Below are 18154 nucleotides of genomic sequence, written 5' to 3'. Positions count from 1 at the left end.
TGTGCCCCCTGTGGTTCAATCTAGGATCGTTTCTTTGTGTTTTGACAGCTGAGAACTATGTGGAGATGCCTCTTAAGACAAGCCTGATTTTATACACCACCTAATGAGAATGCTGGGAGATAGCTGTAGAAATCTTCCATTATCTCCAAAATACATCGGACAAAAATATTCATCTAAAACATTTACTCTGAAGTATTCCCTCCCTCACACAATTCTAATAGAATCATGGAATCATAGAATAGTAGAGTTGGAAGGGGCCTATAAGGTCATCGAGCCCAACCCCCTTCTCAATGCAGGAATCCACCCTAAAGCATACTTGACAGATGGTTGTCCAGCTGCCTCTTGAATGCCTCTAGTGTGGGAGAGCCCACGACCTCCCTAGGTAACTGGTTCCATTGTCGTCATACTGTTCTAACAGTCAGTAAGTTTTTCCAGCTGACCAGCCGGCAGTACAAGCAAAAAAAAAAACCCACATGCCCATATCTGTATTCAGCCACACAATAATTTTGAGGTTGTAATCATGAACACACTTACAAGGAAACAGGTCCTCATGAAAACTGTTCCCATATTTGAGCGCGTATGCTTCTCACTGCAGGGAGTAAGAAGGAAGAGATGCAGTTCCAATTCGTAACTTCCAAAGAAGCATACATTAAAAATGCAAATCGCTTGACTTTCCTACTCCTGCTCTTTCTTCCACATATTACATAATATTCTGCCATGGTAGATTTTCTTCTTCCCCATCACATCTACACATATTCTATGTTGATTTACAGGTTTATTTCCACCATTGATAACTCAGAATATTTTCATCACACGACTACCACATCACCAGTACCCCACCATGTTCTCAGCCCTCAAAGGAAATGAGTCCTGCATGGGCCCCTCCTGATGGCTTCAATACCACATCGGCACTGATTCCAGGACTATAAATCATGTCGCTTCTACCTATCACCCCAAACTCACAAAGTTGGCAATCTTGGGCATTCTGTTTTTTAATATTAGCTTGCTATCTCTACCAAGTGTACCTCATCCTCAGGGCCTATACTACCAGTACATCTAATAACTCATGATATCACCCAGTTTCTGAGGAAACTATAGTCCAGTGACATTGTCCCAGTAAATACCATACTGACAACCATGGATTCTCTACACCGACATGCCCCACAAAGATCAACTAAAAGCCATCAGAAAAAATGATCCTTAAGAACATCATAGTGCATTTGGCCAGCAGGCTTTGCCACTTTGTCCTCATCATAATTATTTCATTTGGGGTGAGGAGAGCTTTCCTCAGGTCAATGGTTCGACCATGGAGGCTCACATGGCTGTATGATATGCAAATATATTCATGGCTGCCTTAGGGCAATGCTTCCTCAGCTCCTATTCCCAAAGGCATCTCTGCTAGCTGAGATACATCAATACCATATTCTTCCTCTGGACACACAGAAAGGAAGCCCTTGAGAAACTAATCCAAGTTTTAAACTATTTTCATCTCACCATAAGACTTTTACCAGTATTTGTAGCAGGCTCACTTTCAGGAACTCTCCAATGGTCATATAATCACCATTTTATGTGAAAAATCAACATGTTTCAAACTACCAAGCAAAGTACATCACACAACCCGTCACGTACAGGACAAGTGGGCAAGTGCAGCAGGTCCACGGGCCATTTTTGGCCCTCAGAACACACACACACCCCGGCCCACAGGCCTCACTCTCCATAGTGGCTGGAGCGCATCGAAGGATAAAAAATTAGCTAGAACACAACAGAAACCACTGTTGAGATACTAGGACAAAGAACAGAGGTGTTGGGGAAGCAGCAGCACCTACTTGTGATTGTTTATAGTTTGCTTTTGTGCAATGTATAAACCTGCCTAATGTTTACAGAGCCTCAAGAGGCTATAGAGAGGTTTGATATACAGCCAGGCTATAGGTACTCAACCATTTTCTATTTATATGGTTTCTTCTGTACTAATATGACCACACATACCCTTTCTTCTGTTGGGGAAAAATCTTGACATAGTCAATAGTTTCCCAAAGCACTGTGGATTTGGTTGCATAATAGTAATGCAAATGAGTGAAACGAAGTGATCACCAAAACGGTGATGTACATAAATGACTTTCAGTTACTCCTAAATATCTTCTTCCAAAATATTGTATCATTAATGAACCGAGGAGCTTTACCAAGCTTAATTCTTAAATGCAGCCAATTCCAAGGCAGCACCACAGCACTAAGCACACCCAGGAAGACCCTTACCCAACAGACACTAAACATTCTGGAATGTTAACCCAAGTTACCTAATATAAGTACTAGATATCTAATTTAAGTACAGAAAATTCAATCACCGAAATCTGCCATAAAGACAATACATGCAAGGGCTCTAAGACTTTGCCCTCACCATATTTATTTTATTTAATAGATTTATATGCATCTTACCATACCTAAAAATATCTCTAAGCATTTTAGAAACAAGGAGTAAAATACATTATAATACAAACATATATATATATATATATATATATATATATATTATAAATCGTTACAGCAAAATTTTCAAAACCCCATGATTAACAAACAAACTGGACAGCCCAATCAATCAGGGAAGGTCTGGTTAAAGAGATGGATCTTTAAATGGAACCTAAACACTCCACAGGGGAGAGCATTCCATAAATTGGGCACCACCATGGATGAGGCCTGCTTCCGGATTGCCACCATTATTATTTATTTATATAGCACCATCAGTGTACACCACCAGATAGCCATCTGCAGGGCATGGTAAAACGTAAAACCAGTTAGGCTTCTTAATGTCGTACAGGTCTATACTAAGGAAGGTGCTCCACCAGGAAAGCTGGTTGCAAGTTGTTCAGGGCCAAAAACAAGACCTTGAACCCGGCTTAGTAGCTAATAGGCAGCCAGTATTTCACTTGAAGTGGGGGCAATTACCTTCATGGTAATGGCAATGCCACTTGAAACGTGTCTCTGGGTGGTGACTACTGTGTGCACCAAGCCAATGTGTGTACTGGCTCATCATGCAACTCCTTCCATATTGTGCAGTTTATTGCCATGCTACCAACGAAGAGCTGAGGCACCAGCTTACAGCAACAGTCTGACCTGGTTTGCACAGTCACCACAGCCCACCATGGCTTACTTAAACCAAAGCAGGTTATGCCACGTGCAGATGCCAGGCCTGTGATTTATGCCCCAACGCAGCTTCTCATGTCATCTGAAACCAGCCCCGCAACCCTACAACAACCTACAACCAGCCATGGGTTCTGAGTGGTTTGTTAACCACCCCAACAAGCCACCCTTGCCAGGTTCAGACAGCATGGGAAGTTGCACCCGGTGAGGATACTTAGGGAAATGAGCCAACACGTGACTAGCACACACAGGTTGGTCAACAAGCCACCATGGCTTGTTAACCGCTCTTGTGTCATGCAAACTGGGTCTCTATGGAGGACCAGTCAGATCTGCACATAAACAGGGGATTCAATGTTTCTTTTTAATTACATGTATAATGAATGGTGTCTCCAAAATTAATTAAAGCGCAATTTGATGCTTGTTTACTTAGGAGAAAATCCTACTATGTTCAGTAGAGGTTACTTACAGTTAAAGATATACAGGATTGTAACTTTAATCAATGCTTTTTGTTAATCATGAGCAACCCATGCACTTTGATGAACATGTCTACTTCGGTGAAATACAGAAATAAAATTATTCTGGACATTTTGCCTCAAATATATCTCTGTTGTTGTTTTTTTTAAAAAAGGTTGGATCTTGTCTTGCCTGGGTTAGCAGACCCACAATTTTTCCAGCTAGAATAAGGTTTAGTAGAGTAAGCCAAAACATTCAATAGCCAAGTATATCAATCCTTGCAAGCCCATAATAACTAGTAAAAAGTACACAATTCAAATAATACAGACTAACTCAACTGCATCTGTTCTCCTCCCACACTCTTCCCCATTTAATAGGTGTAAGGGGAAACACAGAATGGTTTCAGTGATAACTTTGAATGTCAAACAGTCAAGTTAAATCATAGGCCATGCTTAACTCAACTAATACCACAAAATCACAGCATGAACATTAGTTTAAAAACAAGACAGAAAAATGAACAGAAGTAAATGTGAAGTATTACTAATCAGGCCATCATATAATTGTTGAACATTTCTGAACTAGTCATCAAAATATAAAGTCATGGTACTCTCAGAAATTTTCCTATCGTCGATCTGGGTATAGAGTTCCAGAGAGGTTGTGTTATTCTATTGCAGAAATAAAATAGAATCAGATGCACCTTGAAGACTAAAAATCTTCAGTTATGAACCTACGAGAACTTAATCTTGCATTCTTGGGTGCAGAAATGTTTAATAAAGATACAACTATGCATAAAATGAATTTTATAAAATGCATTTTGTATTTATGAAATATACACATCAACACACAACATGGCAATCCCCTTCACAAGCGGCTTGCCTCCCACTGCCCCATTTACCCCTCATTCTCATGCTAGAGGTTTTAAAACTATAACCAACTACCTTCCCATCTCCCTATTGCACACTCACCCACACACCAGTGAAGAGCATCAAGGTCAGCCCTGGGGCCACAGAGGTGTATCGGGGATTAGCTATAGGGGCAGGAATGGAGTACCACAAACAAAACCATCACAGGCCTCTTGATTATCTAATCTGAAGGGAAGAATTGTTTATAGCCACCCCTATCCTGAAGACTTGGGAATTAAAAAATTAAAAAGCACAAATCCCCACTTAAAATTCTATTCGGAATAAATGTATGATATACCCACTTAAAACAGCTAAAAGATAATGACTGCTACCCAGCACCTGTATTTGCTTAACCCTGGGCCCTAAAGCGAAACCTAATAAAAGGGCCATAGAAGTGCAACAACAGCATTTAATTTATAGGTACTAATCATATCGATGGCTGTAAAATGCAAACTGTTATAACATAACTCCTGAGTTCTGGGCCGCTAGGGCACTCTGAATGTTTACAGGCTCACAGGAGTGAAAAGGGTATTATTCATTATCCAGAAATGCAAGCATTAGCGACATTGCAGTTACATGAAGAAGTCATAACTGTTCTAAATCAAAAGGCATGTCCAGGAGCAAATGGCATGCATGGACATACAGACAACTAATTATGAATTTAGTCCTAAAGGATAAATGTCTTCACCAACTGCAACCAGCCGAAAACAAATTGCTGAAGCTCCATTTTAAATGGCTTTCAGATTTAAAAGAGATTAAACGAGGCGCACCTTTTTGCTGTCAGCAGTCTCTTCATTTGCATTCTGTCACAACAATTTGCAACATTGCATCCCACCGGGCTGCCATTTCTTACAGCCATTACACCCTTGTTCTGCCCAATATTCCTATATAAGCATGTTACTGATTTGATTTTCATCCAGAAAGCGCTCTTTTAGAAATACAGATAACAAAGGGACTCATGTCGTTTTGACCTTTGGCTCATTTTTAATTAGTGGAGAATGAAAACACAGTGAATTCAACCTTTAAACATTAAGGGGTAAAAGGTGCATTAAAAATAATAATTAAAAAAAAACGCAGGTGCATGGAGAATGACAGAAATGCTACAGATTTAGTAATATACCCTGGATGTGGTTTATGCCGATACAGGGCTTGATCCTATTTAGTAAGTGCAAGAGCCCAATTTTCTGGCAGGGACAAATTGCTTTTTCCTTGGTCATGCTTTTCAACAATGTCTTTAGCTAACCTTCCTCTCAGATGAGAATCAGCTGTAAACCAAGCAGACATGCCTACAGTTAAGTCTGACAAAGAGAGGTGATTCATAGAGGTGACATATTACGGTCTGAGCATGTTCCAAAATCACGAGTGACACATACCAGTTGGGGAAGATTCACAGTTTGACTGACAACACCCTTGCCGACAGGCCTTGAAGGCAAAACAATGGCTTGTCGGCTCATGCCCGCTGCATTTTGAGAACAGGCCTTTCCAGACTCTGGATCTTCCTATTCAACAGTCACTTAGGTTGAGACAGTCTAGTAGAAGCTTCACGTGTATTTTCCAATGACGGACCAAAATGTTCTCTGTTTTGTGCCTCATTGATTGTGGGAAACATGCAGGGTTGGATCCAGAGTTACCCATGTGAAACTGGATGGGAACTCCTTCAGCCCCCTGCAAATGCTACGCAGAAGGTCGGAAGACCCTGCTGAATTGCAGGGGTGGGGGGATTGTGGTAGTGGAGGAGAGGAGGAATCACCCCCCAAACAGGCAGCACCATCTCCTCTGAAAGGAACCCTTCCATCAACAGCAGGCAAATCTAGGATTCCAATCCAAAGTGTGGGGTTTTTTCCCCTTGGGTGTATATGGCTTTATACACAACTAGCTATCTTTCCATATAAACATTGGAATGGCATTACATCATGGGCCCAGCCTATGTCCCAGTGTATGCTGGGACAGAGACTTTATAATGAACCTAAGCTTTTTGCAAAAAACCCCCAAAAAACAACAACCCCAAATCCACCACCTAAGAATAAGCACTCAATAAGCAGGTTGCCTCTAATCTCAAGTAGTGCAATACAGGTTGGAACTAATTTTACTTTCAGCAAGACACGCTGGACAACTCTCTAACCCTAGTGACCTGCTGGTATTTCCAACCTCAGTTCTCTTCCCCAGAGTGCCAGAAATACTGGGGGGGAGGAAAGTGATCACCACTATTCACCTGCTTCCAGCAGTCCAAAGGTTAAGGCTACACAGTACTAAATAAGTACTGCATAAGAATCAGGTTGAGGGGCTGACAGCATTATTAGGGGGACAGATTTGCTCAGGAGACTGCTAGCTGCTGTCCCTACGTATACAATGTGGTGCTCTCAATCCCATTCTCTCAACTCCTCTCCCACCCTTAAAATATTTAGGATGCTCCCCTTTTCTTGCTCTCTTTACTCAACACAGGCAAATCAATTCTCAAATGTCCCATTTCCAAATACTGCCCCAATGTTACTTTCCCCCCATATTATTCCTCTATACTGGGAAGATTGTCCTCCTACTTACCCATAAAGCCAGCTTTATCCGGAAAAGTTCTCCTGGATTTTCAGATATCCCCAATTTTCTAGAGACATCCTATTCTGGACAAAATACTTGTATTACTGAATCTGATTTAAAAGAAGTACCCTATCATTCAACGGATAGCTTTTTTTGTTCCTCTCCCTTTTCTTTTTTAAAACTTGTTTCAGTACTGAGTCACATTTACAGACACATTATACACTTCAGGAAAAACCCTCACAATATATGAAACTGAAGCATTACAATTTGATAATAAACATCATAGACATCTTCTTTGGCAGAATTCCTTACCCTAATTATACCACAAGACTAGATTGACTTTCCAGACAAACTGGAGACAACATGCTCTTCAAAATGCAATCAGGTATCCAAGGTTCTGGATTTGCTGCTGTAGAGTAAAAAAAGGTGTGCTTTTGTTCAACATGATCCTTTCCATGCCATGCTGAAGTAGTCACTGTTGCCAACTTGCCACACAGGGCGGAAGAAAAAGGAAAGGGATTTGACGTCTACTCAGAGTAGGTACACGTTTAAACAGAGCGCTGGGAAGGTACACAGCTGAACCCTCATAAATGTCAATGGGCTGGCACACCCTGAAACACCTGCTAATTAACATCTGCTTCATGAGTTAACCCACTGTTTAAATCCTATCACTTGGAGCAAAAGTGCATTTGAAATGCGTGGCATGGCCTTATAGGCCCCTTCCAACCCTAATATTCTATGATCCTTTCACTTGGCTAGCAATGAAATGCATTTTTTTTAAAAAAAAAAATAGCTACTAACTTAACTGCAGAACATGAAATAGCTTTGACAGACAGACAGACAGAGCCATTTTCCTCAAAGACACTTGCTGCTTAACGACCGGAAGAAGAGAAATCACTCTCTTCGCTATCGTAACCCCTGGGAAGAGTTCTGTAGCTTAAACATCACTGAGTATAATCTTAAACTCCGCAACATGACTAGGAGTTTGGGGAAGTAAGGAAGGGACAGAGCTTTCTGTGCTTGACGACATTGCCAATTGGGTCACGGCTCTGCTATCACCACAATCATTCAGCAGCCAAGACTATAGCAAGCATATCTTTCTCCTCCTTTTCCCCTCAGAAGTTCAAAGTCAGCCGGGCAAGCTGTTCTGCCCATTTCACTTAATAGAGCATGCTTCGTGCGCTGTTGCAGCATAAGCCTCTGCATTGTCATTTAATATTTATAAAGCACTTATAATATACCAGCACAATATACTGCATAAAGCTTTTGGACAAGAATTGGCTACTCACGAGGTAAGCTCCAGAAGCGCACACATTATTCCAATTTCTGGTATAATTAATAAGTGATCATACATAATGATGTTGGGACCTACAACAAAATATCGTAGTGCACCCCCAGCTCCTGAAAGGAGTGTTTCTGTTCATTTCATTTCATTTTCATTTATTACATTTCTATACTGCCCCATAGCCGAACCTCTCTGGGCTGTTCACAAAAATTAAAAACCATTAAAATACACTATACAAAGTACAAAAAGAAAGACATTTACATAAGGATTCATCCCACTTTGAACTTGTCCACATTTTGTTGTGTTACAACCAGGAATTAAAATGGGCGTAATTGGCATGTTGACCATTTGATTTATTTTGCACAACATACTTAACACTTTTTTATAGCGGCACAAAAGTTAAGTAAAGAAAAACAAACTGGCATTTGTGGGTTGCACACACACACACACACACATGAGTTAATACTTAGTAGAAACACCTTTGGCAGCAGTTACAGATGTGAGTCTTTTGGGATACGTTTCTATCAGATTTGAGCATTTGAATCCTGCAATATTTGCCCATTCTTCTTTGCAAAATTGCTCAATCTCTGTCAGGTTGTATGGGTGTACAGCAATTTTGAAGTCTTGCCACAGATTCTCAATTGGACTGAGGTCTCGGCTTTGACTGGGCCATTCTAAGACGTTCAGGTTCTTGTTTTTAAACCACTCCAGTGTAATTTTGGCTATGTGTTTACGGTCATTGTTCTGCTGGAAGGTGAACCTTCGCCGCAGTCCCAGATCGCTTGCAGACTGAAACAGGTTTTCCTCTAGAGTTGCCCTGTATTTGGCTCCATCCATCTTGCCTTCAATCCTGATCAGCTTCCCAGTCAAGGCCAATGAAAAGTATCCGCACAACATGCTGCTGCCACCACCAAGCTTCATCGTGGGGATGGTGTTCTCAGAGCGTTGAGCACTGTTGGCTTTTCACCACACATAGTTCAATTTTGGCCTCATCAGACCAGAGAAGATTTTCCCACATATTTACTGGGTCTCCCATAAGTCTTTTGGCAAAATCCAAACTGGATTGAAAGGCAATGCTTTTCTTCTCATCGCTTTTCCATAAGGCCCAGCTTTGTGGAGCTTTCAGGTGATAGTTGTCCTATAAATGATTTCTCCCATCTCAGCTGTGGATCTCTCCAGCTCCTCCAAAGTTACCATTGGCCTCTTGGTTGCTTTTCGGACTAATTCCCTCCTTACCCAGTCACTAAGTTTTGGTGGACAGCCTTCTCTAGGCAGAGTCGTGGTTGTACTGTATTCTTTCCATTTTGGTATAAGGAATTTAACAGTGCTCCAGGGGTTGTCCATAGTTTGGTGGGGGGAGGGGGAATTATAACCCAACCCTGATTGGTGCTTCTCCAGAACTTTATCCCAGACTTGTTTTGACAGCTCCATGGTCTTCATGATGCTGTTTGTTTATATATGCTCTCCAACAAACTCTGGGGCCTTCCAGAAACAGATGTATCTTATCTGAGAGCATGTGACACTTGAATTGCACACATGTATATTCCATTCAACTACTGTGACTTCTGAAGACAGTTGGTTGCACCAGAGATTATTTAGGGGTGTCACAGAGGCATCACTATGAAGGCTCTTGTTGCCACCCTCCAAGCTTCCTTTAGAGGAGGGACCCAGAGGAGGGCCTTAGATGCTGAGTGTAGTGTACAGGTCGGTTCATGCCGGGAGAGGTGCTCCATCAGGTATTGTGGTCCCAAGCCATGTAAGGCTGTAAAGATCAAAACCAGCACCTTGAATTCAGCTTGCAAAAATATAGGCAGCTAGTGCAAGCGGGCCAGAATCGCCCTTACATGTTCAGACCTTCTGGTACTTCTTATCAATCTGGCCACCACATTTTGCACTAGCTGCACTTTCTGAACTATCTTCAAAGGCAGCCCCATGTAGAGTGCATTGCAGTAATCTAACTTGGAGGTTACGAGGTTACCAGCGCACAGACAATTGAAGCCAGGTTATCCCTGTCCAGGTAGGGATGTAGCTGGGATACCAACTGAAGTTGATAGAAGGCATCCGTGCATCTGAGGCTACTTGAGCCTCAAGTGAAAAGATGGCTCTAGGAGGACCCCCACCCCAAACTATGAACCTGCTCCTTCAGGGTAGCGCAACCCCATCCAGAACAGGTTGAGCACCCTTCAAGGGCTCCAGCCAGCATGGAATAAAAACCTTCTAGGGGTGCTTGGAGCAGGGGGTGAGGCGTAAGAAGTTCTCAGGAGTACAGGAGGGGAAAGGATACACACTCCAATTCAATCCATGATGGCTTAATTAGCTTTGCACCGTAACTTATTTTTGAAGTAGTTTACAATGCCCCTACACATGACTGGGCTAATAAGTTACTGGTGTGCTTTGACTTAGCCCCGTGCCCCCCACTCCCTGTCCCACTGCAGTCCTTCCACCTGAACGCGCTAATATCCTATCTTCCCTTCCCTTTTCCCCTAGCTGTTAGTTGGAGCTCTGAAATGGCACATCCCCACTCTTTTTGCTCATATAGTTTAGTCAGTAATAAAAGATTCTGCAGTCTACTATTTCCTGTAAAAATGGAAATAAATAGTTATGGGAAACTTTTAAAAGTCATAGGAGCCATAATCACTACAATCAACCTCCTCTCTCTTTTTTTAACCTTTTATTGGAAACATATTTCAGGTGTTGAAAGGAAGATTTGTGAAGCCACAGAGTTCTTTGTACTATTCAAAGAGAAAGTAGAACTAGCCAATTCCTGATTCCCTCCCCCGGCCAGTAAAAGCATACCACTTCACTGTAAAGATTATACAGTTGTAGCCGAACGCTACAGTCGGAAGGCCAATTAACTGATGAGGTTTGATACGTGGCAACTGAATCTCCTTTTTCCCCTTTAGTGTTTGCTCTTCCTACTTAAACCTCCCTATTGCAGCAAACTGGATTATTGGGGATTGGCAATAACTCTGTGGCAGAGCCCATGTTTTGTTTACAATAGGTTTCAGGTTCAGTCCCTGGCATCTACTGGTAGACTGGGCCAGTCAGTGTACAATCCCAGCAAGGTGGGGGTGGGGGATTAATAAGAGAGAGAATGACAGCAGTGGGTGGGTAAGAAAAAAGAGAATCCCAGCAAGGTGGATTCATAAAAATAAATGCATGTGAGCCCAAATGACTACAGGGACAAATGTGCCCTTCAGCCTGGGGAGAAAATGACTATTGTCCCTACAGGCCTGAAAAAAGTTGCCTACCCATGGTATAGACACTTCTCAGCTAGATGAACCAATCGTCTGATTTGAAGTAAGGCAGCTTCCTATGACTATGTGATGTAAGATGGGATGTAAGATTAGGGAGGCCTCACACTAACATCAGAGCAGCTCTATCAGTTCCTTAATAAAGTTCAGTAGTAAAACAACTAACTATGATGGCAGAGGAGGAGGGACAAAACAGATCATCCCACTCTACTCAGAAATTCAGTATCCTATTTATTTTTAAATGCTCATATCTTATGGATATGTCCAGCTGCGGAAGAACAGCAACCTACCCCATCAATCCTCTAATTTATTTAATCATGAACCTGTGCCTATTTACTTAGAAGTCAGTCCCACTGTGTTCAATATGTAAATTTAATTTTGTAAACCGCCTTGAGTCCCAGTACTGTGAAAAAGGTGGGATATTATTATTATTAATAATAATAATAATAATAATAATAATAATAATAATAATAATAATAATGACATAATTAAGTACCAGACTGCAGCCTTGATGATACACCTGAGCTCCTGTCCTAAACTTGGAGAAGTCTTGAGATGGGTTACCATATCACATATCAACCCTGTGAGGGTTGATATGTGATATGGTATTTCTGGGCTCAGTTAAAGGCCTAAATGGCTGAGGATTAGCATAGCTAAAGGTAATTTCTAACTATATGAATTACCTGCACACCCTCAGAGATTACTGAGAGAGGGACTGTTGCATTTTCCACCACTATCAGAAGGGGATTCAATGGGGATCTGGCCTTCTCTATGGCACCAGCCAGGCTTTGAACACCCTGACCAGGGAGAGCTGGTTGGCTCTACCCCACCCCTGGATTATATTCCATGCCAGACTTCATTATTTCAGCTAGCCTCTGACTTTTCCCTTGCTGTTATTAGGTGGTTATTATCTGCTGGTTTATATTTTTAGATAGTATTGTTTTGTTGATGTGGTTTTAATTGGAGTTGGTGTGTTGAGTGCCTCCCCTTGAGTACCTGATACTGAGACTAAAAAAAACCCATATTCAAAAGTTAATAAATAAATAAAATAGGGGATAAAGAATAGAAATGTATTATTATTTCATTGATAAATAATATCAGCATTACAATTGTTTAGATATATACAGTGCCCTTTAAATACAATATCAGAGTAGCTTATAATAGTAAGCATACTATAAAATAACTAATACATTAAAATAAGCTAAAAACAGCAACGATAGAAAAATGGGAAACAGCAATTTATTCTTAGAAAATAGAATTTAAAGCAGTTAAATGTTGACGGTGTGTCATTCAACTGTTTTTGCTGTTTCAGAACATGGTGACTTATCTACACATCTACTGTATATGATAGCCTTCCCCAACCTGGACTACATTGACCTTTTGGGTTGGGGATGTAGTAGGGCACATCAGGAGGGCACTAGGTCGGGGAAGCCTAGCATAGGGTGTTATGTGGCTGTAATCCCACACACACACTAAGAAGTAAACCCATGACATGAAGTGGAACTTGCCTTCCAATTAATTAGCCATTAGAGTCTTGCCTCATGACAAATAAGCTTACTCTTCACATCAGCAGTGTTAGGAAACTGCTTTAAAATATGTTGGCAGAGGAGTTAACATATAATTCCTTTATTAGAACATGAGACCCTTCTCCTGATTTGCCTCAAAAAGAGATTTAACCCAAATATTATTTGTATTACTTGATTCCCTATTGATAAATAAAAGCAAAGCAAAAGTCATTTGAACAATCTGAATACTAAAAATGTTCCAGAGATGGGCAATCTCTGAAACAATTAAATGCTGATCGACACATTCAGGGGGAAAACACATAATACTGATCTAGGGAGCTGTACTATTTCAGGATGCGGTGGGGGGGAGGGGAGTGGGGAAAAAAACCTAATCCTTACTGTGGAAAACAAGCATCTCAAGGAGAAGACTTCTACCCTAACCTTTTCCCTAACCTGCTACTTTTCTACGTACAGGGTGTTTTTTCTTTAAGTTACCCTACTAAGTCTCAGAAGAATGATATCATTAATTAGTGCTTGGTTACAAGTGCTTGGTTAAAATCTAAGACGAATCTAGGAAGAGCTTATTTAGAATCTAGGATATCTTTTCTGTGGAAAAACATTGGCAAGATTGTGACGTTAGTGGTGGGTAGAAGATGTTGAATCTAATTTTGTCACTTTGCAAAGACGTAGAATTAAATTAAGTGGTGTAAATCTCCCTTTTCAATATTGTTATTTACTGCAAATACTAAAGCACCAGAAAAATTGGGGCCAAAATTTGCCACAACTGACAAGGATCTGCTACATTCCTAAACAACAGTAGGCTCGTTTTTCAGAAGCTAGGCTTACAAACCATGTTGCAAACCTCTTTTTGAAAATCACACAGCTGTGGCTTTAAAACAACAAAAAACCCAAAAGAACCCTGCTGTGTATATTCTGTTCCTTGGCAACATGTAAATGGGCTCTCTAGATCATGGCAAAAGCCACAGCAGAGGCACATCTGCCTCTGCCTTTTAATCATTATAATGAGCACAATTTGTTACATATTAGTTCAATGTTTGCCGTGAGAAGGTTTTTAAAAATAATAATAATGCAAAACAAAATTGTTTTACATAGCTCTCTTGTCTTCAGATATATTTTTGCCCCTTCATAGGACCTCAGAAGGCATCTTGTTTCTATTTTGTGGATGGAGAAATAAAGATTAACATCTTAATTCAAAAAACTGCCTTGCAAATAAATGCTCGAAATGGGGCATTCCAAGTGCAATATTACAGGCTAGACATGCACGGAGCTCGTGTCGATGTTTCAAACATGCCTTAAGTGGGGCATAGGAGCAACTTGTTTAAGGACAGGAAGCAACTATCAGGAGGTAGAATTCAAGATTTTATCCAAACCAGGAAACTATGGCTTGCCCTGTAAACCAGCACTGCAAACCAGGATCAAACCCTAGTTAACGATCTTGGATTTGAACAGCAAGCTGTGGTTGTTGCCTCAAAACTACGAAAAGTGGGAAAGAATTGTCATATGTAAGGGGGGGGGGGGAGAAAGCATATTCATGTACGATAGTAAGTATAATACTAAGACCCTAGATCTCTTCAGATTTTACAATCTTCCCATCAAGGCTGAAAAAAGACGACTGCTATGTGGAAGGGCACCATGAAAGGCAGCTGCATTTCTAAGTGTCTCACCCATGTGCACCACACCATTTGTGTGGACAACATCCATACTGGTACTAACGGATTCAAGAACAATGCTCCTGTGCCAATTTTCCGCACAGTCAGGCCAGTGTATACAGTAAGTAGCTTACAAAACATAGCCCCTTCCTGGAGTGCCCCCATACAGAAATGGTTTTCAGTGGCCTCACCAAAAGGACTTTGGTACCTCATTTACTCTGAAAGAGAAATATCCATCATCACCAGAGGATTTGATTAGATGAAGCATTTTTCTTCTAGTGTACACAAGTTACATGGAACATATTTACTAGGTAAAACAACAAACACAGACCCCCTAGTTAGCTATGCAGAAAGGGATTCAGATTAGGGCTTCTCAATAAGCACACCTAATTGAAGAGGTATAATATGGTTTACTGTGTTTTATTGCTTTGAAAGAAGTGTATGAAAGACAAAAATGTTTATTTATTTATTTCATTTCATTTCATTTCAATACTGCCCAAGAGCTAAAGCTCTCTGGGCAGGTTTAACATTTTAAATAACGTGTTAAATAAAATGCCAGATATTGCTAGTATTAAATCAAAGCACTGAGTTCAGAACAATTAGTTATGTTGCATGTGGGTTTGCATTTGGAAGGATTCAGAGGTTCCCTTCTGCCAGGCACTTCTTGATCTCCAGCTGGCAGTCAGAAAGCGATTACATGATTTTGTTCCATTTTGTACTCGGATCTGCCTTCTTGGAAAAGGAGGCGGTGAGGAGGGCAGAAATGAAAATCCGTACACCGAGTGTCATGGCGTACACTGGTGCTTCATTTCAGTAGCGCTCTTAAACATATCCTTATCCACAGGTGGAACTATTTTTAAGCTCTTAGGGATGACCTCATTTATAATGCTGCATTGCTGTAAAACCTCTTCAGCAGGATACTGGACCCCTATGTTGCTATAATACACTTCTATAATCATATTACCTTTCAAAGTATTTTAGATAAATAATATCTCAGAAGACAGAACAACAAATCTGTTCTTTGATTCATTTTTTTCATCCACTACCATCTCTTGTATGAAATTCACCCAAAAAATACCCAATTGCTCTTATACCTTGCTATCTGGAAGAAAGGTGGAAGTGGTCCCAATAAACCATCAACTAGGACCAGCCTAGTTTCCACAGAGAACAGAAAGGACCCCACACCTATTGTACTATAAACGATCCTAATAACAACCTGGGATTGGAACTAGTGCAAAACAGTTTGAGGGTCTTTCCAAATACAGTCTTGACAACTCATTCTATTTCAACAGTGGATTTAAGCAGAAGGCAAAAGCAAACAGATTATGCCACAAAATAATTCAGATGAAAAATCTGAAAGAGGCTCTGTCTTGCATTTTAATAGAAGCGGTCTGGCTCCATGGAGATGACTCATGAGTAAAGTTCCTTATGTGCTGAAGGTTTGCAAAACTAAGCCTTTGAACATGGAAATTAAATTGTCAACCTGTGTTGATTTTATTATAGGCAACATAAATGACAGTTACTGCTTTTATTATGCATGCAATTTATGCACTGCAGTCAAGTATTTTATTTTATTTTTTTAAATTTTTATTCATTTTCAACACTATATAAACATAGATAAACATTTCCAAAATATAACTGAAACTAACACAATAAGAAAAAAAAATACATCAAATATCTGCTGCATACATATTGAATAATTGTTGAGTACAAATATCAAAAACTATTACATATGCCTTATCACTCTACAACATCTTCATTCTTAACATAAATGTGCACCCCCCACCTCGGGATCATTCTTGAGTCCAAAATCTAATCATTTCTTCTGCTGGTGGTTTCCCACTTCCCTTAGTAAACACGAACACTAGGAACTGTTTCCAGATTCCTTCGAACTCATTTATTTTAGTTACGCCTTTTCTCCACTTAATATTACATGTCAGTTTATCATTAATGGCTATGTCCCATACTACTTTATACCATTCCTCAATAGAATATTCCCCTTGGATCTTCCAGTTCCTAGCTATCATCAATCGTGCTGCAACCAACAAACTCGATATCAGCTCTATAGTTCCTTTTCCACACTTTATATCTTCAAATAGTGACAGCAATGCTATTTTTGGTGTTTGTTCTATTTTCATTCCCACTATTTCTTCAATTTCTGAAAACACCATCTTCCATAATCTTTGTACATATTTGCATTGCCACCACATATGTAAATACGTTCCTTTTTCCCCACATCCTCTCCAACAATTTGCTGAATGTTGATCACTTATCTTATTCAATCTAACCGGGGTTAGGTACCACCTCCATAAAATTTTAAAATAATTCTCCTTTATTCTTACTGATAAACTTCTCAACACTCTTTGTTTCCATAGTCCCTCCCAGCTCTGTCGCCCTATTTGTATCTTCAAATCTGATTCCCAAATCATTTTCTCTGTATTCTCTCTAAACTCCTTCTCTAACAATATTTTATATATTTCACTCATTAATCCTTTTGAAACTATACTACTTCCTTTTCCTTTCTCCTTACTTACTACTAATTCTTCAAACCTCGTCATCTTTCTGCACATTCTATTATCTTTAATCCACTTTTTATTCCATTGCTCTAATTGACCATATTCTAGCCAAGATAACTTCTTCTCCTTTAACAAATTTTCCATATCTTCTCTTGTTTTAATATCTCTTACCCAATCCTTTAATTTTATTTTATTTTTCTCTTTTAATATTTTACATAATCTACCCTTTAGATCCTCTGGGAAATTCTTTAACATTATTATCGGTGCTAAGGGAGAGTTGCTCGGAAGCAGCTTCCCTTTAAATTTACTCCAAATTTCCCATTGAGTCCTCAGGAGTGGATTATCTATACTTCCAACCCACTTTCTTCCTCCATCTTTAAAAAAAACATTCTCCAGATTCATCTCTACCTTACTTATAATTTTTTCTTCCATCCAATATAAATCTCCTACTCCCATAATTGCTTCTACAACATGTCTTAATCTATTTGCTACGTAGTATAATTTTATGTTTGGGAGACCCATTCCCCCCTTTTTTTGGCTTAGGTACCAATTATTTTTATTCACTCTTGCTCTCTTTTCTCCATTACAATATTTATTAATAATATTTTGCCAACTTTTTATCTCGGTTTCTGATATTTTTATAGGTAACATCCTAAATACAAAATTAATTTTAGCTAATATCTTCATTTTTATCAAAGCTATTCTCCCAAACCAAGATAAATTTAATCTTTTATATTTTTCCAATTTCTCTAGTACCTCCTTCTTTAACCTCGTTAAATTTTCCCTTTCTAAATTCTCTAGATTTTTTGTAATTTTAATTCCCAAATATTTAATCTCGTTCTTAACTTTCAATTCCATTCCCTTAACTTCCCAATCCTTTTCTTCCCTCTTAGTATAGTTAA

General features: G+C 39.8%; 1 protein-coding gene across 5 annotated transcripts in view; it reads right to left on the bottom strand.

The window, feature by feature from the left end:
- Positions 1-18154, bottom strand: part of TIAM1 (TIAM Rac1 associated GEF 1) — a 246848-nt gene that overhangs the window by 146140 nt on the left and 82554 nt on the right. The window contains exon 1 of one of the 5 annotated variants that reach the window (XM_063126709.1): positions 7335-7750. The exons of the other annotated variants lie outside the window; for them this stretch is intronic. The gene's annotated coding sequence lies outside the window, so the exon portion shown is untranslated. Of the gene's footprint in view, positions 1-7334; positions 7751-18154 lie in introns of those variants that run through there. 5 annotated transcript variants of the gene reach the window in all.

This window comes from Elgaria multicarinata, chromosome 5, assembly GCF_023053635.1.
Source record: "Elgaria multicarinata webbii isolate HBS135686 ecotype San Diego chromosome 5, rElgMul1.1.pri, whole genome shotgun sequence".
NCBI classification, from domain to species: Eukaryota; Metazoa; Chordata; class Lepidosauria; order Squamata; family Anguidae; genus Elgaria; species Elgaria multicarinata.
This window is presented reverse-complemented; position numbering and strand designations above follow the sequence as displayed.